Source organism: Cylas formicarius, unplaced genomic scaffold, assembly GCF_029955315.1.
Source record: "Cylas formicarius isolate icCylForm1 unplaced genomic scaffold, icCylForm1.1 PGA_scaffold_6__28_contigs__length_40554024, whole genome shotgun sequence".
NCBI lineage: Eukaryota > Metazoa > Arthropoda > Insecta > Coleoptera > Brentidae > Cylas > Cylas formicarius.
The window spans coordinates 24,709,643-24,737,476 of NW_026844347.1; the positions used below are offsets into that span (position 1 = coordinate 24,709,643).

Sequence of the window (27,834 nt, forward strand, 5' to 3'; positions counted from 1 at the left end):
CATAGTGAGCAAACGATTTACGCTTCACTGTTCTTCAATATTGCTCAAGCTTTCTACGTCATCTCTTTTAATGTGAAAAACACTATTTGAAATAAAAGTGATACTTTTCAGACAGAGTAGCGGTTACTGTTGAATTCCTTATTCCATCTGAAGTCGATTCTCTTGAATGTTTGAGTTTTCGAATTGCTAATGTTTGATTTCAAATTTTTTAAAAAACTTGTTAATTTAAAATTAATGTAAACGCGATTTTCTACCATATCCATATTGTGTACAGTTTTTATGTGGTAAAAGGTGTTCCCTCTATGAGCAACGTTCAAAATATTTCTATATTGTTTTTTAATAATAATTGATGACATTAATTACTATGTAATTAATATGTTAATATTATGATTAATATATTTCTTGATTTCCTTACAAACTACTTAAAACTCGATGCCCCTCATATTTGTTGGAAAAATTCACTTATAGAAATTGTAGAATTGTCAGTATGACATACCTAAAATTAAAAAATCCATGACTTAAAGCTGCTTCTCGCATACATCTGTTAGACTACTTAATAAACACAGTGCCAATCACTGAATGTCTCTCACCGCGCTTTTAAATTTCATTTAAAGAAATATCTCCTGCGGGAAACTACCTACATTGTTTATCAGTTCTCTTTATTTAATATTGTTTTTTTATCGTTTTTCTTTTTTGATTTATGCTTGATTCATACCTTTGTAATGTAAAATTTGTATACTAAATTAAGTAACAGCTCATAAAGGCGGTTTTATTTATTTATTATTATTTATGTATTTTTTAATATTAGTGCCAAAACGTTTGGATAGGAACGCTTATTTGGGTTAGTCACCAGGATTTAATCCGGTTATCCGGTTATCAGTGGAGATGGAGAGGTCTATTAAAAATAATGTAGGTAAGGTTTTCTATTCATCCGTTCAGTTTTACGAACAAAGAAAAGAAAATAGTGTTCCTTGTAATGTCAAAATTAACTTGAAAAAGCAAGAAAGTAACCCATTTATCTTTTTTCAACTGCTCTCACTTTTACACAGTGTGTGCCAACGTTTGCGGTACTCTAGTCACAGTTGGCTATGTTAGTTTTACGTTTTATGCTTTACGATAAACCCATCGACCAACATCACAATCCTTAACGTTTTTTTTTTTTTTAAGAAATCCAACACCGATAATTGTTAAATATTTTCGCGGCGGCGGGAAATTTTCATCAATTACCGGCCGTTATTTATGATTTAGGGAATATCCGATAATCTGTTTACTTTGAATATTAAATTTCGTGATTTATATCAGTAGTTGGGACATTTTTAGCTTGCCAAATTAGAACTCCGAAAGTCGTTAATGATTTCCGGAGAACCAGTTCCCAGTGAGACACTTTATCATATTTATAGTTTCGGATTGAAATAGGTCGCGTTTTAGATTAAACTCGGTCCTCGGATATTAATGTGTGTATGCCAGTTTTGCACCTGCCACGGTAAACAGAATCTTGGCACTTCGGATCCGGGTATCTCGGGTTGGGCTAAAGTCGAAAAAACTTTCGGTGGTAGCTTTGTAAAATGTCTGTCTATAAAATAGCGTGACACATTTAGTAACTCTAACAAATTGTATTTAATTATTTTTACAGCTTTCAAAAAAACATCATCACATTTATCTAATTTTAATAAACATTGGCTGCTGTCCCTGATTTATCTGTTTATCCTTTAACCTTTATCTTTATTTTTGGGGCGTAGAATATGTCGTTCCATTTTAGGGACTCTCGGGACATGGCATTCTATTTAAGCTAGGAGTACTTAAAGGTCATATTTGAACATATCTTTTTGGCCTCCTAATATTCAACTATATACAATTTTCTGGAAATTATGCTGAAGTTGTTACTTCCAGAAAAAATTGAAATATCTTAGTTATCATAAAGTGGTTTGAAAACGGCACTTATACTTACGAGTAAATAACGTTTAGTTAAGTTAAGCTTGGGTAGCTTTAGTTTGGTAGTTTTAGTTCAATTAATTGATATTGCAAAAACATTTTACTAATTTTATTGCAAATATTTGTTGATTTTTTTGATGATTAATAATTGTTGCCAATAATTTTAAATTGACAATCTACAGCACGATTTCCCTAACAACTTGTTTATTTTCTTGTATTGTTATGGTGAATTTCAATTTCGAAAACTGAAGGTATACGGAATAAACAATTATTTCCAATATACTTGATGATAATCCATTTATCAAAATAAATTAACAATTGTCATGTAAAAAATATATAATTTCGTGAAAATCTGAACTTTTAGTTCTTATTTATTTTAATAGAAAATTATCTATTAACCAACCCAACGAAAATCTTGTCATACGGGAATTAATGTTTTTCTACTCTCTGTTAAAGCAATACTAATGATAAATATTAGAATATTTTTATATCAAGTGAAATAGTTTGCACTTTTTATGTAATAATATTTTTTAGTTTACCTACTAAAAAAGCTGGTACGAAGTCTCATGTTTTCATTGAATTATAATTTCTACAATCTGCAACGCCGTATAAAATTATTTGTTATAGCTATGTAAACAAATGAACAGCAGGCTTTCAGAAAATTTGGTTAGTTTTGTGAAAAAGAAAAAAAGATCACTTCTCATAAGTCGTGACTTTTCCACTTATTTTCCAATCTTTTTGCTTGACATTTCTTCCATAATTCTTAATTTATCCATCTCTCACGTCTTCTAAACGAATATTCGTAAGACCTTGTTATTTTTATTTGATACTCGTGCCTGCAAAAAACGAGATATATCGCACTAGTATTTTTTCGTTATGTTACTATTGTTTAATTGACTTTTGCTCAACAATAGATTTTTGTTTTTCGATTTACTTTTTTTTCCTAAGTATTTATTGTTGTATTAAAATTGTGTAGTAAAAAAATAGAGAAATATGTGACTCTTTTACACGACGTTTCTATCCGGTGTTTTTTATCATCTGTCTTCATTGGGTGGTACATCACCGTAGAAGCACCCCGTATATTACGAGACAGTGATGCAAGCGATTAACTAAATTTTGGTATATAATTGCAGGCGAATCGATCTGAAACGGCGCACGCACCAAATCTCCTTTTTTAGGTAAGTACCCTTTTAGCGGGATTTACCGGAAATAATGACGTCGTCGTGGTTTGGGACAATCAATTCATTCGCAGTTCGAAATGGGATATTAAAAAAGTGTGCCGGCTGCGAGAGCGAGGGCGTTGCAAGCATGCCGCGATGCAGAAATAGACTAGGAACAGTTAAGTCGGTGGCGAATTGGAGCATCGGTTAATTTGACCGTTTATCGAGCATGACATTGTACTTCCGGTTTTAGTATTGACACGTTTTTAGCTTGTTATTTCCTATACAATTTGATATTTGTGTCGGCTTTTAAAATTTGTCTTTTGAAAAAATTCACTTTTTCAAATAATTATTTCTAAAGACGAAAGTATTTTATTAGAGTTTTTCCCAAAAAAAAAACGGAAAATACAAGAATGCTCTAGAAGAAAAATCGAAAATATCCCATAAAATGTACATTTGTCATAAGCCATAACATTTATAGTTTTGGTTAGTTAGTTAGTTAGTATTCTTTTTTTATGTTTTGAATTCATATTATCAAACTATTTCAAGGCAAATGTGCAACCTCCAAGTTTTCGAAAAGTAGCTTTAAATATGTTTGAGACCATTATCATGTTTTTTTTTCAATTTAATTATCGATTTTCGATTCAAAAAAAGTAGCAAAAACTCTTGAAGTTTACGTAACCCATTTGCTTTTATACTTTTTAGATGAGGTAATATTTGAAATATTTGAAAATTTGGATTTGTTTCCGTATGTTTTCAAATTTCTCTGCTGAAGGATGTCAATCAGGATAAACTAAATAACAATTATCCTAATAGTTTTTTATGTAGAAATTTTCTTCTACTAACCAGAACCAACAGACATTATGAAAAGTGCTGCAATAAATTTACAACTTACGGACAAACCAACTTTACAACGTCACATTTGGAAAATATTAATGTACGTGATGAATAATACCGACAAAATAAGCGCTCATAAATGGAACAAACCCGATATTATGTAGTTGTTAGGGGGTCATATTTAAAGTTGTTTGCAATTAAGACGAAATGGGCTATTTCTGGTTTCGTCAAACATCGCCTCGCCTAATACGATAACGGCTGAGGCGCGCGCCGCCTCGGCGCACGCCAGAGATGCAAAAAGTAATACGTTGAATATGTGATGTCGTTTCTGTCTGTTCGCGCGACGCGACAGAGATGGAAAAAACGAAAGACAGCCCAAGTCGGACTGGTAAGAGCGAGACGGCACCGATCGATACGTCATTTGGGCTGTTTCCATGGCATCACGTGCCTCCTTCCCCCCGCCGGGGGTTGGGGATGGGGGCGCCCGAATCCCGCCCGGCCCCTTTATATTAGTGCTATAGCCAGGGAAATGAATATTTTCTATTTAAGCTTGTCTACGTGCATGTATTGTATATGTTACATGCCTACTTTTCTGAAGGTGGCTCGATGCCGGGGTTTAAATGACTGTCGCTGTTGTGCTGTTGTTCTTTGCTTTCTTTATTTTCTGGTTGAATTTAATATGGCAATAATACATTAAGCTGCAGTTCTAATAACCTTGCGGGTTTAGTTTAACTTTGCACGCAACTTCAGCCGTATTTTAATTGCTACTCACTTTAACGTTATTATATACGCTGGGACAACTGATACAAATTTATTCCACAATTCTTTAAGTTATGCCGTGAATTAGAACGACGGATATACATTAAATTGATGCCGCTGTATCATGGTTAGATGTTTTTGTGGTATTTTGATAGTACCAAAGCCGTAGCAGGCTGTAACAATAGTGATAATTCCTTTTTATAAACATCAGAGAATAGTTCGCTTTAATTCACTAATTAATATAAATCCTCTGAAAAACTTATGCTTAAAAAAAAGATTTTTGCACATTTTTCTATACGTTCGGCAAGAACTTACAGGACTTTAGATATCTGTGATAGAGGTTTCACAGACTTTAAGTGCCCCCAAAAATAGAAGTCCATCGGATTAAGGTCTGTTGAGCGAGGCGGCCATGCTAGAGGTCCGCCCCTATCCATCGTTGTTCAAATGCCTGAATTAAATACGGGTGGAGTGCCATCTTGCATTAACCACATGTTTTGCGTCCTGCAAGTGTACCTCTTCCAGCAAAGGTGGTAGTGCTTCCTGGAGAAGTTGCAAATACATTTCCTCATTAAGCGATCCGTTAAATAAATGAGGTTCTATAAGATTATCTCTTATAATCCCTGCCGATAAATCTAAACAAAACCGTGATGTTTTCCTTTAATTTTTGCCTGTTGGTTTTCAATGTTTAGCCGCGTCATTGTTCATCGTCGAGTTTGTTAATGTAATTAACATAATGACAACTAAATGTTATTAATCGAGTCTCTCACTACACGTCATCATCCTCTCAAACTCAAGACATATATTCAGGCTGCCGTGCTCCTGTAGCTTAATAATAAGGAACATTTAATTGGATGCATAAAGTTGTTAATTCCGTATAATCATATATTAAAATAAATAACCCTTTAGTGACCGGTGTCTGATGTGAATGATTTAAAATTCAGCTCCGCGTTTGGTACGTTAATGATCACAATTAAGACGTTAACACAGATTACTGTATAATCTGTGACGTAGATTCTGTCCTAATTTCTGTAGGTGACTCAACGTTGTCTCGAGAGAGGAAATTGTTAAACGCATAAATATCGTAGGCTAGCATGAAGTAATTGGATTCTCGTGTTCGTCACTAATTACATTTTAGTTTTATATCATAATTAAGATACCCTATAGTAAATATTTAAAAAAGGAAATCAGAGAAACATCGTCATTTGACTTCCTTTGACGAAGTATATATGTCTGGTGATATATTATGGGTGGTTTTCAACTCGTAAAATATTTGCAATAAATACGCAAAATAAATTTTTGTATTTACGGAGCACTCTACCGCAAATTCTTGGAATGCTCTTAAAGAACTAATACAAAACGTTATGATCACATACTACTGATCTATAAATAAAACATAAAATCTCTGATTTTGTTACAAATTGAAAGATGCAAAATGACAGCGGCTAGGTGTGCGTCCTTTTTTATACCTCATAAATATATATGCCTTTCGGAAAGGCAAGAAGTCTATCAGTTTTGGATAATGAATGGCAGATCTAACTTGCTGTCCTTGTAATAATGACTTCATTGATTGTACTCAGTTATTTCATCAATGTTCATTAATTAAAGCACAATATCTGCAATATAATAATAATATTAATAATAATAATAATAATAATAATAATAATACACTTGTCAAACAAAAAACAATATCTGTCAAACTGCAATAAGGAATATACAAAAAAATACAAAAAAAATGAATATTTTGAATTGTATATATCCATTAATACACTTTGTTGTTGCATGTAATGTTACTCAACGGGATTTTGCCTATACAACCGCAGAAATGAAGTTTTACAAAAAAAAAAATAATTTAAAATTTAATTGATTTGTGGAAGAAAATTTCGTTCTGTAAGTAGATTATTAGTTTACTATAGGTAGATATATAATTTTCGTAACCCATACATACGTAAATGATCTCTGAAATACCGACTTTCTGCAACGAGAAACTGTGTAAGTTATTCCTTCTTTGAGAATGTGGAAAAAGTTGAAACCTTTTTTAGATAAGCTGGTTTACCTGTTTCTATAATTTTACAAACAAGCCTATTCATTTTTTTCTTAAAATATTTAAAGTATTTAAAAGAGCAGATATATGACTACAGTCAGGTAAGGTCCATTAAAGACAAAACGCATACAAGAGTATTGTAGTTTTTGAATTGAGTTTTTTTTGTATTCCAAGAGACACAGAAAATCTCCATACGCCAGATATGCGAAGACAAACAGTGAACATGTCGAAGAGAACACATTTTTATTTTGGATTTACAAGTGGCTTTAATCTGTCGAAATTCTTAAGACGTACATAACTAGTCATGGGTACAATGATGATACTGTATTGAGTTGGTTCTTTTTTAGAATACTTTGAAAAAATTTGCATTGTAACTACCTTCCACAATATTATAAAAGTTTCAAAGGGGCGTTGTTGTTTAAATACCGCACACGGAAATGAACCTGCTCGGTCGGCAATGGGATGCAGTCGATAAATTTCCCGACGAGTTCAGAAACACTAGTTTATTTTAATTACATTTACACAACGAATGTGGAATGCATTATGCAACTTTATAAATGCATTAACAACTTTCGCCGATACGTTTTGCTGAAGTTGACATGGATTTATTTATAGCTATAGCTGAATTCCGTTTTGTAATTTAAATTTTACATTTATATTAGAACGTAGGGGGACAGTTATTATTTTTAACGGTTGTTATGCAAGTGTCAGTTTATTAAAAAGACGTAATGAAGCGAATCTAGGTTCGAGACAAGCGTGATATTTTAAACGCGCAAATGCTTCGAAATGCTTAGGCGGATTTCGCGTGATATATAAACTTGTTTTTTTGTAGTTAAACTTTAACTAAACTAAAAAACTAAACTATAAGTCATATTCTTTCTACTATAAGTCATATTCTTTCTACCATATAAAGCAGGGCCTTCTCGAAACAGCGTCAAAAATTGTGTAAGATTATGCTCTATGTTCAGGCTAACCGGTTTCATAAATAAATTTTAACTATTGTGCGAATTCGTAAAATTTTCAATTGAAGTGATGAAATAAAATTACTCTTAATACAGGTATCAGTTAAGGATAGCGAGCCGCCATATATAAAAAGGTATTTGCCTTACAGATTTGGGGAAAAAGATCATATTAAAAGAGGGCGCAATGGCTAAATAAAATTTCATCCTGAATGTGCTTAAGTTAAGGTATAGCAAAAATACCCTGATTGCTAACCTAGAGAAATTTGTGAACTACTTTGAGCAACAAGACTGAAAAAGACGACGAAAACCGCAAGTCGCTGTATTTTTTCCAACGAAAGAGATTAACCACACTATCAAGCATCAATGTCGATATGGAAATTTGGATCCTATTTAAGGGCAAACAACATTTTTTTTTTAAATACTTGGTAAAATTCGATTGCAACCGTTTTCATGTGGACACGGACTTTTACTTCTCTGCTACATTTGAAGTTGATATCTGCAAATTTAGGACACAACATGCATATTTCTCATTTAGCATGGAATATTGAGAACACCCTGTACAATAGGTGAAAACTTTAAATACAAAAGTTTTTGCTGTCTATGCCGGGCTATATCTTAATATAAAAGAAGGTGAGATCTGAATCAGTTATACCCAATTTTCATCAACAATTTTCCAGTTTTTTTGAATTTGGGGCGCACCCTGTGCATTTTAGAAAAATTGTCAATAATAAAAGTTTATGGAGCCATATCATCTGCGTTTTCTGGTTCAAGATTTTTTTTGGTCTCTTAAACGGTTTTTGAAAAATGATGTTTTTTGTAGACCCTTACACACGCAATTTTTTATTTTATTAGAATACTTACCGAGCCCCCCAGTTCCCCCATCTTCAATAGGTTCAATAGGGGCAAAGCTGCATGTATGTGCCAAATATGAAGTCGATTGCTTCAAATTTCGGGCACTTGTATGTCCAAAAAACAGTCGAAAATTGTGAAAAAAAGATGGATACCGGCGTCGGATCATAACCATTTCTTATGAGCTTATGTGGCTCGTGGGTTAAAAAGGAGGAAAATTTTAAAATTGTAGTTCCAACGATTCCAAAGTTATTCAGGAAAAAAATTCTCGAACAGCGTGCGTAATAGACGAAAACTGTAAATATAAAAATTGTTACTCTTAATACGGACTGTTTGAACCGATTGGCCATATTTTTTACGAATTTTGATTTACGGTTAATAATTTATTCCCGAAAAGTACAATTTTCACAGTCTTTTTGATTTTCGTCTATAATTGAAATAGCCTGTAGATAATCGAAAAAATAGAAGTCATAGCCTCGGATCGCCCTCTTTTTCCGGTTCGAAAATTTTGCCTATCGGATGAATAGTTTTTGAGAAAATCACGTTTTTGTGGAAGACAAAATAATCAAAGAAATTTTTTTCAAATTTAAAACAAAATATTTGTTGACATTTGATTAAGCTCAATTTATACTGTTTAGATGGGCGTACGGACTTTTACTTCCCTGCCAAATTTGAAGTCGATGGCTACATATTTGAAACACTTATGACGTGTTTGAATGTAGCACAGAATATACCGAACACCGTGTACAATATGTGAAAACTTTAAATACGAGAGTTTTAGCTGTCTATACGGGCTAGATAACCATGTAAAAGAAACTGACAACTGGATCACAGCTTTCTATTTATGGTCAATTATGTTTATAAGGAAAACCCAATTTTCAGTTTTTTGCAATTTGCCGGCGCGCCCTGTATGTTTAAAAAAATCATCACGAATAAATGATGTTGGCCAGAATCTCTCGCGTTTTCATAAATGATTTTTTTCTCGTTAAAGTCGCAAACAAAAGACAGATGCCAAGTTCCAATCGCGATCTATGTATCTCGTGACCAGTTTAACCCATTTTGTCTCAGTGGTGCGTTAATGCACCACTTATTCTATGATTTTTTTTTTGTCGCATCCAGGAAATATTTTTGCACATCCATTTAGAAATTTTATTATTATCACTACTAAAGGACATAAAACCATAAAAATCGCAGATTTATGTGTAAAGGAAAGATTATATATGACTTGAAAAGTTAACAAAAGCGGTACAGAAATTTGTATCACATTTTCAAGTAAATCCAAAATAGTAAAAAAATATATTTTGAATTTGTATTGCCATTTTTGTTAAGTCTACTATAAATACTATATTAATTATGCTTTATTTTTTGAAAACATTTGCACCACTGATTTTATCTGTGAAACAAAACTTTGTTATTGCAAGTCTAGACAAGTCAGCGCATGTAAAATAAACATCCAACAATTAGCGTGTTCTTTAGTATTAGTTTGTGCCTTGTGCAGTGAACGTTAGAGTTCATAAAATATGGCAATTCCGAGGTATTTGACTCAAAAGGAATTAGAGGCGGCTATGGAGGAGATCGTGATGGATGAGGACAATAACAATGGAAGTCGTAACTATTATTTATTATAACGTGAAAAAATATTTACTGAACATATTGACGCGGTCTATATTCCACCCGACGTGGATACCTTGACCGACGAAGAAGATATGAGCGATAACATAATTCTACAAGAGAATGATACAGCTGTCCTTCAACAGTCCTGTAATTCATCAACTACTGAACCTGAATGGGACTCATCAGATGATGAAACCCTGGAATTCAAAGAAGACGTATGCTTTCTGCAAACGACAGCCACGCTTCTACTGTCAAATGGAAGAAAGGTCAGATTGAGTACACTCACATCCCTATATCCAACGAATTTAGATCATGTGAGGAACTAAAAAATAGACTTTCTGGAAAAACTCCGCTTGAAATATTTTTTGATGACGAAGTGATTGATTTGATTTTAAATCTTACATTGCCTTGCGGCTTTTAAACACTGATAAAACAATTACTCAAAGAAATCTTGCACCTGACATAGATGAAGTGCGTTTTGATAATCAAGGTCACCTTATGAGATGTAGAATCTGCCACAGCCACACAATTTACGTTTGTAATAAGTGTAATATGCATTTACATACTTTGCATGCTTTGTAAAATATCACCAAAAATGAAACCGGGTGTTACCAGTGGTGCGCTCACGCACCATAAAATATTATGGGTTTTTTGTATCAAATCAGGTTCTATTTGGAAAACAACCTACGTGTAGTTATTTTCTGTCGAATTTTAACTTTCTTTTGTATATTTATGTTATGTATATGTTACATCTTACATTACTTAATATTTTCCCTTTTCGGTTCGTTTAAGCACCAGTATTTTTTTTGACACATGTAATGTATTCTTAAGTGCAACAAAGTAAGTAATTTCATAGCAAAAAAGTGTTTTATTTATTTTTTTATGCTCGGGATAATATGGGTAAAAAGGAGAAAAATTTCAATATCCTGGCTTCAACGGTTTCGAAGCTATTCGCGTTTTTATGAAGCGTCGACAGAGAACTGAAAACGTAGAACAGTCAGAAAAAAACATTTTTTTTTTCGACGTTGATCATTTCTGTACCAGTGGGGGCCCCCTAGGACCAAATGTTGCCGAGATATGAGTTTCGTTGCCAAGCGCGTTGAAATTCGAAAAATTCGATATTATCGATTTTCCGAAAGTAACAAGGACGACAAGGAAATAACAGTGCGATAACAACAGCAGAAGTTATAAAACGAAAGACAAGACCAGAGAAATTTAACTTTAAAAGTAATTTCATAGTTTTAGTTTAGCATTTTTTTATTCAAATGGTTGTTCGACATTATGGGATGTTTAAGTGCATCGTTAACAGAATTATTATCTGCTTCCCATTTTAGTTTATGACTATATTAGATAAGTTATCAATAATGATTAAGAAGGTTAACAAACATACGTAAATCCAACATAAGCACAGCAGAGCACAGCTATTGTGGAAAATTGCTTTGAGAATTACCCATGAACTGTATAAACCGTTAAATAATAATACTGGATTTGTTCTATTTCTAAAATATTAACCACTAACTGATTTTATTGTTACTGAGATGATTATAAGTTTCGATATTTAGATAGCTTCTCTCAGTCTCTATCGTAGAGGCCTCATTAAGTTGGTAAACTTAGTTGAGTAATTATGAACTTCGTATAAATATCCTCTAATTCGGTATATTTCCATTAGCGTCTTCTGTGTGTAGATGGCAATATCTGAAACTCTTTAAACAACATATATCCGGCTTCTGCTACTATACTGACGTAGCTATGAGTTAGTCCAAAGTTACTCTATGTAAAAAAAATAAACTTACTTAAACTTACTAAACAGGGAATCGTGTCTAATTAATTACCAAAAATTATTACTGAAATTTCTCACTAATTATTGTCAAGTCTATTCGGATCACCCTTCTTTTATTTATTCGAAAAATTCCCTGAAGCGCACTGTAGCACGCCTTTTCAAAGTCCACTGCAGTTCTCTTAACTGTTTTTATTGAAAAGGAAACTGGAAAAATTACAGGAATAAATATGGATGTTTTTGGATGACTCTTTGGTTACAGTTGATGGAATTTTATAATTCTGAGAGGACTATGACTGTTATGGCAAATAGAGCAGAAACTTGTGGCCCAGTCGCGTCAGCGCAATACTATATAGCAGTTTATATTTAAAGCTAAATAAGGCAAAACGATCTTCTGATTGAAATCGAATTTCTCTATCGGCATGCAATTCGAGTAAAGAAAAAAAATTCCGTTGTAATTGATACATCGGAACATATTGTTAGATCTTAATAAGGTACGCCCCGAAACAATGCGATTTTCTTAATAAATTTATGGGCCATTAATAATAAATAATTGATGTCTATGGGAACGCGGAGACATAAATCGTGATGCCAGTTTTTTATCACCAAGTACCACTTTGCAGTGTTAATTCGTATATTTATAGCAATAATAATTAGGAACTCCGCGCAGAATGTCGTACGCGATGGCAGAAGAATGGAAAAAGGAGGAACGAACAAAATGTACTGGTATTAGAATCTGGAAGTTTACACGCATACATTTCTTATTCAGTCAGTGGCGTCGACTACTGGTGAATTTGTAAATTTGTTACATTAAATTTAAGAGTCGAATACTTAACTCATTAATGTTTTAATAAATTTACAGTGATAAAAAAGTAGAAAAATTATCGGGGTACATTATTTTATATAAACAAATAAATATCATCTCAATCTCAATCTCATTGAAGATATTTTTGGAACAGCGTTGCAAGCATATGTTTAGTAAATAGGTATATGACATATATGGATATGGACTGAAAAATTTTGTTGCAATTGGGTTCACCCTTCTACCATGTTGCAGTGCTAAAATTAAGCGGTGATAGTGATAGAAAAACAAGTAATTTTAGAGCTTTTAAAGATGTGAATATAAATCCTCTGCCAATGCATGAACGATGATGATCAATTGAAAAGCGTTAATTTCTTTAAAAGAGTCCTAATAAAGGCGGGCAGCTGATCACCAGAATGTCACCGGCTTGACGAAATTATTATTGTTAATGTCGGAAAAAAAGAAAATATAGTGTGACATACAGTTAACAGTTAACAATGTTAACATATCCAAAATTAAATATGTTGCACTAAATAAGGGTTTTGTACTTTATGGCATAAACGAAATGATTTTTAATTTGAACCGAAAGGAGAACGAGCAAACCAATAACTGGAATGCTTTTTTTGTGTACTGATTGTTAGTGACTGTAATACGAGGTTAGCGCCAAAATTTCCCGGCCTGACATAGATGCAGCCCAAGTATCACGATAAAACTTGTCTTCTTTTAAATATATATCTTAGTTTTGTGTAAGTAAAAAATGAAAGTCTTGCGTCAAATAGTTTTTTATGGCAGCATTTTAAAGAAGACGTGTTCGAAAAAATGTCGCAAATAACGCAAATTGAGTATAGAGCATTCATAAAGTTTTTGACAAAAGAAGGGTTAGCACCAAGAATTATTAAAGAAACGCTGGATGGTAGGTACGGCCAAAGTCTCCTTCGATTTCTGTAGTGAAAGAATGGGCAAAACGTTTTCGAATGGGGCAGGAGTCCCTTGAAGGTTAGTGCAAGATGGGTTCCTAAAAACCTATTCAAAAACAACACCGTGTCGAGTGTGCGCGGTCTTTTTTGGAACCCTGTGGGTCGGAACCGAAGCCTGTGATAGAAACTATTCTGATGGGAGATGAAACTATGGTTCTCTATTATGACCCTCTATCGAAAAAAAAATCAATGGAGTGACGTCGTAAGGATGAAGCACCTTCAAGAAAATTCAGAGTCTGCCAGTCAACAAAAAAGGTGATGGCCTCGATCTTTTGGGATTGTGAAGGAATTCTTTTGATAAAGAAGCCAATACCATTGTGAATGGTAAATATTACTCAACATGATTACATAAATTGCGAGACTGCATACGTGTAAAACGTCGAGGAAAACTGACCAGAGGCGTGCGTCTTTTGCACGATAATGCACCTGTCCATACTGCTAGTGTTGCACAAGATTTATTTTAATTGAAGGAAGGTTTCTTTAAAACCAAACCTACAATGACCGTCTGCTGCCAGAATTATTATGCTTCCTAAACCGCAGTAATTTTACTTTCTGTACGAACTGTTTTCAAAAATTTAGGTGAGTTTTAAGTTTTATCAGAAAGTATTGATTTATTCATCAAAATTAATACTGCCCCCATCAAAGTAATCCACGCCCAGATATATATATATATATATATATATATATATATATATATATATATATATATATATATATATATATATATATATATATATGTATATATATATATATATATATATATATATATATATATATATATATATATATATATATATATATATATATATATCTGTAACGGGGCTACTGGTAACACACAAACAAACTGTTAATTATTGGGATCACCCCAACTTCGGTGGATCGCCGTAAAGGGAGCAATAAAAGATGTTGAAGCTCAAAGCAAAGTGGTAATATCTAGCTTTCGCCCATGGATACAGGCTTCATCAGGACACTAAGTCATATAGAGAACAAAAAAACACTTCATCAGAGTTAACAATCTAACCAAAAAAATAGTGAAAAACTTACACAACACGCCTCTTTCAACCTCTACATATAGAGAGATGACATTGGTATATAAAATAAAGTGTTTCGCCCGTTCTAACTATCAACATAACACTCGATGGATGAAATTTATGGAAAAAATTTACAATTGTAAAAAATATTAACCTCCACCACAACGTTACAAAACAATCCCACTAACATAAAACGTTAAGGTCAATGGGAACTTATTAAGTTAATAAGTTCCCACACATTTAGTTTTCCTTCTCGACAATACGGAGTGTCATTTGTAACAAATCGGCTGTTTTTTTTTCATCTTTTAATATTTTATCAATCCGGATATTTTATTGACCTTAACGTTTTATGTTAGTGGAATTGTTTTGTAACGTTGTGGTGGAGGTTAATATTTTTTACAATTGTAAATTTTTTCCATAAATTTCATCCATCGAGTGTTATGTTGATAGAACGGGCGAAACACTTTATTTTATATACCAATGTCATCTCTCTATATGTAGAGGTTGAAAGAGGCGTGTTGTGTAAGTTTTTCACTATTTTTTTGGTTAGATTGTTAACTCTGATGAAGTGTTTTTTTGTTCTCTATATGACTTAGTGTCCTGATGAAGCCTGTATCCATAGGCGAAAGCTAGATATTACAATAAATTGCCACTTTGCTTTGAGCTTGAACATCTTTTATTGCTCCCTTTACGGCGATCCATCGAAGTTGGGGTGATCCCAATAATTAACAGTTTTGTTTGTATATATATATATATATATATATATATATATATATATATATATATATATATATATATATATATATATATATATATATATATATATATATATATATATATATATGTCAGCATATCAGGATCATCATTGACTCGCCCTTGAACGATTTCCCTTCGACGGTCCTTTTGTTCAAAATTTCAGCTTCGGAACAAATTTTGCTGCTACACGAGAGTATATAAAGAGACAGGTATTTCTCTGGGATCAATCCTCTCAGTTATAAAAGAATATAAATATAATGCATTTAAATGCATTTAAATTTAATGCAAAAATTGTTGTAATAGACAAAATACGCGATATGGGTCTTTAAATAATCCTAGACAAATGCACGAAATAAAAACACAGGGGTACCAGTCAATTAATGTATGGTGTGGTGTCATAGATGGGCATATTTTGACTTCGATACTTATATATAGAAGATTTACCAAGAAATATATCAGCGCCGATTATATGGCAGCAAGAACATCCCAGGGGTTGGATAGGGAACGGCAGAACTATGAATTGACCAGCCAACAGCCCTGACTTAACTTTAATGGATTTTTTCTTTTGGTGACACATACAAAATCACGAGTACAGAACTCCTTGTAATAATGTCGTGGAACTTCGGCAAAGGATTTCAGAGGCAATCAATCAGTTAAGAGACAATCCGTTAACGTTACTAATATCAAGACATCATACAATTAGTGTGTATGAGAAATGTGTTCAGAAAAATGGTGGTCACATACAGCAGAATTTAGAATATTTAAAGAATACTTTTCCTTAAGTGTGTCCTGTCATTTTTGTGTTTTTATTCTACTTTAATTTGTAAATAATTATTTTCACGATACCCTTTGAAATTATTTAAAAATTTCCTATTTTGTCAAAAACGAGTGCACTAAAATATAAAGTGTGTTACATCATTGTAATCGGAATAAGATATTATATGAAACCCGTGTATAATATACAGAGTGTTCCATTTAAAAAATATGGTGTAGGCTTATATGTCAGAAAATTGATAGGGTTTTGTAAAATAAAGTTTTTCTACAGAACCGAAGTTCCTGATATTTCTCCACATACCTTTAGAATCAGTCGTATCGTGACCACAAAATTTCCCTTAATTACGTTCAAAATTTTGATAAATTACCTAATATTATCAGTATAATTAATTATATTTAACTAATGAATACCACTAATTACTGCTTCCCTTAAAATTTTCAGTAATTATTATTAATTTACAACTTTTTGTTAAGAATAATGAAACCTTTTCGTTCTTTCAACAACAACAAACTTGGGTAGAAATTTGGATATAAACATTTAAATATAAAATTTGTTTCAAAACAATATATACGGAGGCTAAATGATAGTCGGCAGTATTAAAGAAGACTTTGCCGATCAATTTTGGAGAGCACTTTAGCCCGTCGTTTACAATAAATCCTTTCCTCTGTGGCCTGCCCCGAATCACATATAAAACGCGGCAATGTCACCGCGTATTATGAAAAATATGCCGGGACGCATTTTATCTGAATTTTACCCCATTGTGTGCCGAAAAAAAAACACATCCAAATAAAGAGGCGCTTTTTCATTTTTTAAATTGAAATATGTTAACGTCCTTCGAAAGTTTTCTTGTCGTTTGCAGCGTTGCTGCCTGGGTTCGCGTTTGTCACCCTCGTCGCTAACACGCGAAATACACGCACATGAAGCTGATGGTTGGTATATGTATTTGCGAATAATATGGCCTGTCGACATATTTGTGATATATTTAAAGTGCTTTTCAGATAAAACGGATAGAGCGCTGCACGGGAAATTAACAAAAACTTAATAAATATTCATGAATGTGTCAGGTGTTGATGTAAACGTAATTGAATTATATCACGGAGTGTGATTGATATGTGTTCGCTCTGCCAAATTGCCAACCAAAGCCCTTCGCTCAAATGTGAAAATGAAAAAAAAAAGTGATTTGCTAACTCCGAGAAAATGTTTCAAATTGTTTGAAGTGTCACCAAAATTCTAGTATTATGGTGGTGTAGCAAAATGGCGCTGAGAGGTAATTTTATTTTTTTAGGAATTAACAAATGAAAAAACTGTGTTTCAAAATAAATTTCTTTATGCTGTAATATTAAGGAACACTTAACATGGAACATTATTTTTGAACGTGGTGCCATGACAACACTTCAAATGTTAATAAATTATTGACAAATTGGCTCTTGGTTTGGTTTTTGATATGTTGATATGTTGTATTTATGTGTTCTAACGTTGAATTAAAAAAATACATATTTTTTATCCAATGTGATTAAAAATAATATGCATAACATTATTTTGATGATTTACTATCAAATTAAAAAAAAAGTTGCTTCTAACACATGGAAATATTTAAGCTGATTATTCACATAATACATTTTATAATAATAGGTCATTCGTAAAAATTATTAGCTTCTATACAGGGTGCATCAACAAGACGTACGGCTGACATGGCTCGACAGCAGTAAAAAATAGGAAAAAACTTTAAAGCATAATACAAGCTAAAAATAGGTTCCGTTATATAGAATGGGTCAATTATTTTTAAATTTTAATATGACATATCTCTCTTTTTAAATAGCACACCTATTCGTTCATATATAATTTGCCTATCATAAACCACATCTGTAGTTATTTAATGGCTCTTAAGTGTTTCATTCTATATTGGCTTTTAAAATAATTCCTTGTTGATGCTTTATCAGGGGACATTATTTTTAATCTGCTTAGTAGATATAATCTTAAACTTTACAGTACAACTGCTTTGGGTTTAACATCGCAAATAATTAAACTTGTACATTTATGTTTTTAGTGTTCGTGTTAGGTAGATTTTGCTTTTTGATTAATTTTGAATGAAGATTTTTGAAACAATTGCCGGTTAGAAAAAATTTTTAGTTAAAATTTTCTAGTATTTAATTTTTTTCATTCCAAAGATGAGACGATAGTTTGAAGAACAAAAAAAGATACATGGTTTTTTGGGAACTAACTTTTAAAACACGAAAATACTTACTTTTAGAGAAAAAATCAAAAACCCTAAAATTTATTGAGTTCGGGATAATGGCATGTATTATATACTTCTTATTAGTTAAAGATATTTTTTATTAGTTAAGGATAGCTGCCGATTAGTTAATTTCGAACTAAAAAGAAATAATCGAGACAGGCACTGCATTGGGGCAACTTTATTACCCAGTCACTTTAATAAGTATTTTAGTGGAATTGCAAATAATATCATAAAAAATCTTCTAATTCAAACATTGGGCAGCTCTTGTTTTTTAAAGGGTCTGAGGGCACCAGATTGTTCTTTTTACTTGTTTCCTACGACCCCTGAAGAAGTTAATAAACTTAAAAATTCATCAGCAGAATACTCAAGGAGACCGCGGATGTGTTGGTGGAACCTTTGACTAGTTTGATAAATCGTTGTTTTACTGAAGAAATATTCCCAAGTATTTTTAAAATTTCTAAAGTAAGGTCAATATTTAAAAACGGAGACCCTCAGATGGTCGATAATTATCGTCCTATCTCTGTCATTGTTGTTTTCTCTAAAGTTTTTGAAATCCTGTTAAAAGAGAGGCTATATAAATCTGTTGAAGTAAATCAATTACTTGATTCTGCCCAGTTTGGTTTCAGAAGCAAGTTGTCCACAATTAGAGCTTTGATGAGGGTGGTGGAGCACATAGTCGGGGGCCTGGAAAGAGGAGAACACTTAATGATTTCACAGTGCGACCTCTCAAAGGCTTTCTACTGTGTTTCTCATCAGATTCTCTTGAGCCAGTTTGAATTTTACGGAGTGCGTGGTGTTCCACTCAAACTTTTTAAGTCCTATTTAACAGATAGACAACAGTTTGTGAGCGTAAAGAACAATAAATTTGATTTGGCTTGCGTTGAGTTTGGAGTACCCCAGTGCTCCGTTCTGGGACTCCTCCTTTTTATTATATACATAAATGATATTTGCCAGTACATGATGCCTGATACTGAGATTGTGCTATTTGCTGACGACACAACGTTTATTAATTCAAACAGGAACATCACTACCCTGAGTAATATTAAGACATATACTTTATCTAAAGCCAAAGCATGGTTTTCAGCAAACAATCTACAACTTAATGTTGCCAAAACGAAGAATTTATTAGTGTCTAGTAGCAGTAGGTTGACATGTGGCAAGGGATGCAAGAGTCTGGACGTTACCTTGGATGACGCTCTGAATTGGTCAGAACACATTGGCGAGCTAAGTAAAAATCTTTCAAATGTTCATTTGCTTTTGCATCAGCTTCGCAGAATGGCGAGTTTTGATGTATTGAAGTCAATTTACTTTGGTTTCTTTCACTCGCGTATCAACTATGCCACCATACTATGGGGTAACTTCTCTTATGCCATTAAAATATTTACTATGCAAAAAAAGGCACTACGGATAATTACAAATTCAAATTTTAACGAACACTGTAAGCCATTGTTTATTAAACATAAAATAATGACGGTTCCATGTATGTTTATATTTCAAAGTGTTCTTGAGATACACTCCAAGACCGATAGTTTGCCGGGGGGTTCTGTTTCTCATAGGTATGACACCCGGAGTGCAAATAATCTCGTGCTTCCGAAATACAGGTTGCAGAAATCAAAACAACTCTCCTTATATAAAGATTTATAACAAAATCTTTTAAACTTTTAAACGAAAAACATTTTGAATATAAAATTAAAAGTTTTCTTCTAAATAAGTGCTGTTTTAACGTTGGTGAATTTTTTGAAGAAAACATCGGTAATGACGTGTTGCGGGGCGTCGTGCATTGATTGTATTTTAATGATTGTTCTGTGCTATATACATATAAATTTGTTGTCCTGTTATTGTGAAGTTATATACATTGTATATCTAGATTTAGTATATTATGACGTTATATACAATTTTATGTTAACATATGCTTACATATATTCAATTTAATTTTTTTCCTTTGTATGACTTGCTACCATGTTATTGTAAAGTAGTCAATAAATCATCTCTCTATGTATCTATCTATCTATTTTCCATTTTCTACGAATTTTGACAGTACACTCGACCAAATAAACGCGTTTCCACTGCCACAGCCACTTCCAGGTTTAAACGACTTTTTTACCTTCGCCATTTTCTATAGCGTTTTATTAGAAATTCCGATCCTTGCGTAAATAACCCGAAAAATTTTTGCTTATAAAAAAGGAGAACCTAACGATGCATTTTTCATCGAGAATTTCCCAAAGCATATCCTCATTTTCCATGCACATTGTAAATTAATTACTTTATATTAAAATTCCTGTGACAATCCCGACATTTAATAATTAGTTTTCTCCGGAACGTATTCCAATTATAGTCCAGTAATGTTCGGAGAATGTCCGCGAGAAAAAAGTCCATCTGACGAAATTAATTAAATTTGGAGTACCTATATATACGTATGAACCGGACCCACGTTTTTCAATTTGTTTGCATTTATTATTAAAATTTTATGCGGCTGACGGTTGTGTGACAACCGTGAAATAACATCAGTCGAATTTCGTATAGGGTGTTTTGCTGGCTACGAGAATCATCGGACTACAATGCATATTTCTTCCCGTCACTCTCGTGTAGCTTTTTTTTACCAGATTATTAAAGACTTGCGTTGCTTAACAGTCATTTAAAAATTTGTCAATAAGTCGATGCCGGCCTCTGGCTAAACATTTGGCCTTTCTTGAATCGATTACTATACGAGATGTGTTCAAAAAGTAAGGCGACTTTTGTAATATTTTTTCACAAAAGTTCTGGATTCCTCCTGTTTCGGTTTTTGCCGAGTCGAACTTGTTGACGTTTCGCCAATCATCCTGTTGGCTTCTTCAGAGCTTGACTGACTAACAGTTTCCTTGAAAACTTAAAACAAAAGTCCGTTTTGTAATTTGGCGGGCTACGTACGTTCGATATTCGATATTTGACACAATTTTGTGTATAAAATGGAATACAGTGACGCAAAACAATTGAAATGTTGACAACGACACAAGGTGAATCTAGTTTGAGCAAAAAAATGCTTTTAAGTGGTACAAGCTGTTTCAAGATTTCCGACAAGATGCCGATGACGAACCTCGCTCTGGCCATCCCAGCACGTCAGTAACTGATGAAAGCATTGAAGAAGTGAATCAAATGGTTTTGAAAAATCGTCGAATCACCATTAGGGTAGTGGCTGAAGACGTCGACATCTCTATTGACTCGTGCTATGCAATTTTTGTCTAAGTTTTTGGCGTGAAACGTGTAGTAGCAAAATTTGTTCCGAAACTGCTTCATTTTGAAGAAAGAAACCGTCAAAGGAGCATCGCTCAAGAGCTATTAAACGACGTCAATGATCATCCTGATATGCTCAAAACGGTCATAACTAATTATGAATCATGAGTATATGAAAAAAGCATCCAGGTTTTGCTTACTCTTTTCTTTGATTATCGTAGCGTAGTATATCAAGAATTCTTACCACAAGCTCGAGCGGTCAATATAGAAGTTATGCGCCGTTTGCGAGAGGCAAGACGAAGAAAATGTCCGGAATTGTGCAATTCATAGATTTTGCATCATGATAATGCACCTGCTCACTCATCGTTGTTTGTGTCCAACTTTTATGTCAAAAACAAAACCAAAATCATACCTCAGCCACCATATTCTCCGAATATGCCGCCTGCGACTTTTTTCTGTTCCTAAAACTCGAGAGACGATTGAGGAGGTAAAGAAAAAATCACTGGAGGAAGAACTGAAAGTGCTTGCCAAAAGTACTTCGAGGAGTGCAAAAAAACTTTGGAACAAGTGTATTATATCTGACGGATTACTTTCAAGGGGACAGCATTAATTTTGATGAATAGATAAATACTTTTTGATAAAACTTAAAAATAACCTTATTTTTTGAACAGATGTCGTATATAGTGGTGATTTTTTCAATGAGTATGTATGGGTAACATTGGAACCAATAAGATGAAGTTAGTATTTATATAATGTTGAATTCTTTGAAACTACCAACATTAAATTATCTAAGAAATATTTTTGAAAAACAAGATTTTCTTTCCTTGTACATTTATTTCCGATTTACAATTTACATAATGGAAATGAGTTCATCATGATTATAAAATAAATAATCTAAGAATGCACAAGACTACGGGGCCATTTAAAATTTGAAGAGTGGTGAAACTTGAGACACCCAGTCCTTAAAATAAGAATTCCGATAATTTTTTTGGAAAATGGTGGCTTCGGAGGACTATACATCTAAATAGACAACTTTTATCCCATTTAACCGACTCTTTTTTAAACATTAACCATACAATCGCATTGCCATTGAAAAAGTTGCTATTCCGTGGCCTATTGCTATTTCCCAGAAAATTCTAGATATATTTCATATATCTTATAGTCTTGCGGATGAATTTGAGATTCCAATTTTTGCTAAATTTTGGTTAGTAGTCAGACTTTAATTGAAAAACTCGATAATGTTTTAATAAAACATTTGGACTACTCTTTAAGACTGAAAAGGAGCAGTTTTAGGTGTATTTTTTCCTGTAACTAAGTTTCACTTTTTTTTTGACAAATTTAATGATTATTCCAACTCTAAAAACAGTTGATGAATGACCGCCATATTTAAATTTGATAGACTCATAATTTTGTGTCAGTTTTTTTTAAATTTTGGTATTTGTTAGATAAGAAAACATAATTGAGGACACGTGAAATGAATTATATTTTATATATCCTTATTATCTAGTTTGCAGCCACAACTACGATACAACTTGTAAGACGTTCTACACGCGCGTTTCGTTCTGTCAAAAATGACGTTCACAGTTCATTTTAACAGTAGCAGCTATATATGGCGTGAGGCTATTAACGAGAGACATTTATAGTTAGTTTGGTTATGAACTGATGATCTTCATGGGAGTGCGCGCTGCGATCAATATACCAATATTATAAACCTCTAAACAATTCTTACTCGCATTGTAAATAATGTTTCAAATCTTGATTTTATAAAAATTTATTAATAGCACGATTTTATTTGCTTATTTTTCAATCATAATCAAAAAAACATAATACATATTAATAATACTTAATTGTTAACATTCAGAGGTACTGAATGTTAACAAAACAATTAAGTATCATTAATATTTGAATGCGTAGAGAATATTTTCACTGTTACTGCAGTCACTAGAATCAGAAGAGGTATACACCCATTTTTATTGCAAACATGATATATCTAAAAAAAGTAGTTGGTTGGTATTCCTAACGCTTCTGAGATGACAATTTGGAATGTGGTTCAAAAATTTGAGCAAACTGGATCTGTAACTAACCCCAAAGTCCCTCAACGTGCTCGTGCAGGGCGGTCAGATCAAAATATTGCCCTTATTCGCAACAGTGTAGCCGAAGATCCAAACACATCGATTCGCATCGATGGGCCTTACGTATTCAACCACACAGCGAATTTTAACAAAAGACTTGCATCTGCACCCATATAAAGTCCAAATAACTCAGGAGTTAAAACCTCGAGATCATCAACAGCGCCACGTGTTTGCAGAATGGATACGAGAACACAAAGGGGTTCATTTTTCAACGAAAATCATCTTTAGCGATGAGGCACATTTTCACGTTGGTGGCTTTGTAAACAAACACAATGCTCGTATTTGGGGATTAGAAAATCCAAGAGAGATTGTTCAAAAAGCAATGCATCCTCAAAAAGTGACGGTTTGGTGCGGAGGAATAATTGGCCCTTTTTTTTTCGACTATAATGCGGAGAACGCTGTTACGGTTAATGGTGTTCGCTATCGAAACATGATATCTGATTTTTTCTGGGAGCAGTTGGAAGGTATGGACATTGTAGATTTGTGGTTCCAACAGGATGGAGCTACTTGTCACACATCCAGAGAAATTGTTGCGGGGCAAGTTTCCCGGCCGGATTATCTCACGTAACGGCAATATCAGTTGGCCGCCGCGATCATGTGATCTTACTCCCCTAGATCTTTTTTTTTTTGGATATCTAAATAGCAGAATGTATAGAAATAAACCAAGAACTATTCCAGAGCTGAAACAGGAGATTAGACACGAAATAGCCGGCATAAAACCTGAATTGTGTCAAAAAGTGATAAGAAATTTCAATAAACGAATTACGTTGTGCCACATGAGTCGCGGGGATCATTTGAATGACATCATCTTTCATACATTGTAATGCACTAATCTAAAATGGCAAATAAAAATGTTTGTATATTTTTATATTCTTCCGAGTTTTTTTTTTATTATTTTAATGTGGAATCCCTTATTGAATCACCATTTACAATGAATATGACAATGTGAAAAGCCTTTTGCAGGAGATCCAATCTGGTACATATTGTTTGACAATTAATAAGATAAATTTACTTGGATTTGCGTCCCATTCGACTTATTTAGTTGGCACTTATATGTTGCCCGACTGTGTCCTCAGTCTTGGGATGAAACAACTATAAAGATAAAACAAGTGCCGAAACTTGCTCTATAAATCCATAACTTTGTGAATTAAGCCATGCAAATGAGTCTCTGAAAGTAAAGTCAGATTAATGACGGAAGCAACCGTAACTCTGCTAAAGCAGGAGGGACAAAATTTTATTATTTCGCTTTGGTTTTCTCCTGCATTGTTGAGATTAGCTTTCATATCTGTTGCTTTATATTTATGTAGATAGAAATGATGGAGTTTTTAAGAAGGCCTTAGAAGTATGCCGCAATAAATTTTTCAAATTAAAACACGCTATAAATAGGTTAAAAAAACAACAAATATTACGTATCGGTCACTAATGTAAAAATATAAGTTACCCAACAAGAAGAAAATCAAAATAAATTCATTTCTCACTCGAAGAACATACGATTAAATTCCCCAAAATCTTCTGCTGATATGCGTTCCACGTTTAATGTACTTTTAAGTATGAATGGATAAACTTTTAATATCAACTGTAAATTTAAAAGTAAGCTGAAAAATTCTTTGGAAAGTTTTAAATAGCCAAATTTAGATGATAATAAAAATGTTATCTCTTGAAATGAATGGTGTTCGATTCGTTCGTTTTTGATCGCTTTTATATTCGTATAATTTTTATTTTTATCACCTTTGACTTTTAATAGATTTCAAATGCGAATAGATTTTGGTTGTATGTACTCCTATTAACATGAGTGCCCTATGTTTTATGTTTTTCAAGTCTTCTTTGTGGTTTCGTCTCTTTAAATATCCCAATTATATTACAGTCATTTTCCGCATTTCTATTTTAATAATTTCTTCCAGAACACGCACTTGATAATAGGAACATTTTTGGCACTTTTTATGATTTTTTTATTTTTTCCCTTTTTCCAGATTTTGTTGACATTGTGTTAAAAACTTAATTTTTCTTTTTTCTTCTTTTTTTTAAATAGATGTGTTTATCTCTAGAAAAAATAAAATTAATAAATTTTATCTGGCCACGTTATCTACTAAACCAAATAAGCTGTTTTGAAATTTCACTAAGAACCTGAGCCAACCGTATCTTTTTGTTAATATTGTCAATTATCAGGGGCTAAGCAATTAGGTAAAGGATAAATTTAAATAAAAATTAAATTAAATATAAAACACTAATTAGCAACACATAAGATAATAATAAAAAAATTATAAAAATTTAAATTTGTATTTATTGTTTCCAAAAATGACAACACAACAACCACAATTTGCCAACCAAATGTAAATTTCGCATATTTGTAAGATCAATGCAATTGATATTTTTATAGCAAAATACCAAATATCAGTAAAAATATTAGGTTTACTTACAGTCATTAATCAAAATTTGAAATTTTTCGCAAGCCCCAATTAAATATATATAATTAAATACATTTTGAAAAGGAATTCAAAAAATATATTTAAAATATTTTTTTACAGAAATTATATTTATTGAAAACATACAAATTCAAAATGTGTGCAATGAATCTGAATATTAATTTAAATTTTATTAAATTAATATTTCATCAAATCATAAAATTTGAAGATAAAACTTAAAAAAAAATCGAAATTCGATATTATTTTTACTTTAAATCCAACTTTGCGAAATTAAGTTGTTGGGCACCTAGAATAAATTATTTACTGAAGGTGTAATATATTCTAAACAAAGCGAACAGATTTTCTTCGAATAATTCTGGAAAGTTTCCATATTAAAGCAAATGTGATCGGTGTCCCCATTCTCAACCCCCGACATTTCCTGTCATAACGAAGCACAAATCAAACATCTCTCCAAAAATGTATATTCACATGTTTAAATATTCATTTTTCGTCGTATTAACATATATATGGGTTCTGGCGATATTTCGCATTTACTTTAAATTTTAAATTTTCGATGTAATCATATTCGGAATTAAATCAGTCCGTTTTAAAACTCCTCTAAAGTCGATCCAACGAATACGCCAACTTTGATGATAAGGTCGAGAAGTTTTTCCTTTTATTCGTTTTCTCTTATGTTATTCCCTCTTTCTTTGATGTATTATAATGATCGCCGTAACTCTATACCAAATTGCTTTTCGCCTTTATTTGTTTTTATTCCCAAAAATGCTTAATGAAATTCTAAAGTGGATATTATATTAGTTGTGCCAATAAAACGAGACGGCAGCTAATGCAAAGAACACAACTAAAACGTTTTTGGTGTCTTTAAATTAAATGCTTTCATTTCGCCAGTTTTGATAATCTAGAAGGCACAAAAATTCGACTTTCATTTGCTGTTATTTTTGGTAGTTGTTGGTTTTGTTACAAAACAAAGATTTCTTTTTTTTAATTAATTAATTTTTTGAAGTTTACTTGAGGGTTATTATAATTCTCATTCACAGCACATAACGAGAAAAGTTAAAATATTTTTTAGAGGTAGATGTCAATGCGGTCTATTCATAGATACCTCAAAGTCGCTCCTTCTCCCCTTCCGTTTAGGTCCAATTATTTTTTTTTAAATTTTTGAAAAAACGTCCCTGGTGTCGACCGGTACATCCTATAATAGACTTTTTAGTACCGTTCGATACGGGAAGGACCAAAATATGTAAGGTATAAATTCGGACTTCTCAGAATTGTAAATATAAAACAACAGTATAATAACGAAAGAAAGCAACACAAATTTCTCAATTATTTTTTTAAAATATCGATAAAATTCATTTTTTGTTTATATTTTGATCCTTTGCTGGGCATTTATTTTTTTTGCTTGGTCCGGGAAAGTTGAAATTTATACGATAACTACAGGTCAATATTTATTTAATTGCTTTAATTGTGTCCAATATTCCTTTATAAATCAAGTTTATTTGGCCTATTTTAATCATTTATTGTGAATAAGAGCTCAATTGGAAAGTTCATTCTTCGAACAAGT

The 27,834-nt window shown here is 32.6% G+C and overlaps 1 protein-coding gene across 2 annotated transcripts in view; it reads left to right on the plus strand.

Moving 5' to 3' along the window:
• Nucleotides 1–27,834, plus strand: part of LOC132704172 (TOX high mobility group box family member 4-like) — a 428,384-nt gene that overhangs the window by 50,180 nt on the left and 350,370 nt on the right. For both annotated transcript variants that reach the window (XM_060674021.1, XM_060674022.1), the window contains exon 2: nucleotides 3,066–3,110. The gene's annotated coding sequence lies outside the window, so the exon portion shown is untranslated. The remainder of the gene's footprint in view (nucleotides 1–3,065; nucleotides 3,111–27,834) is intronic.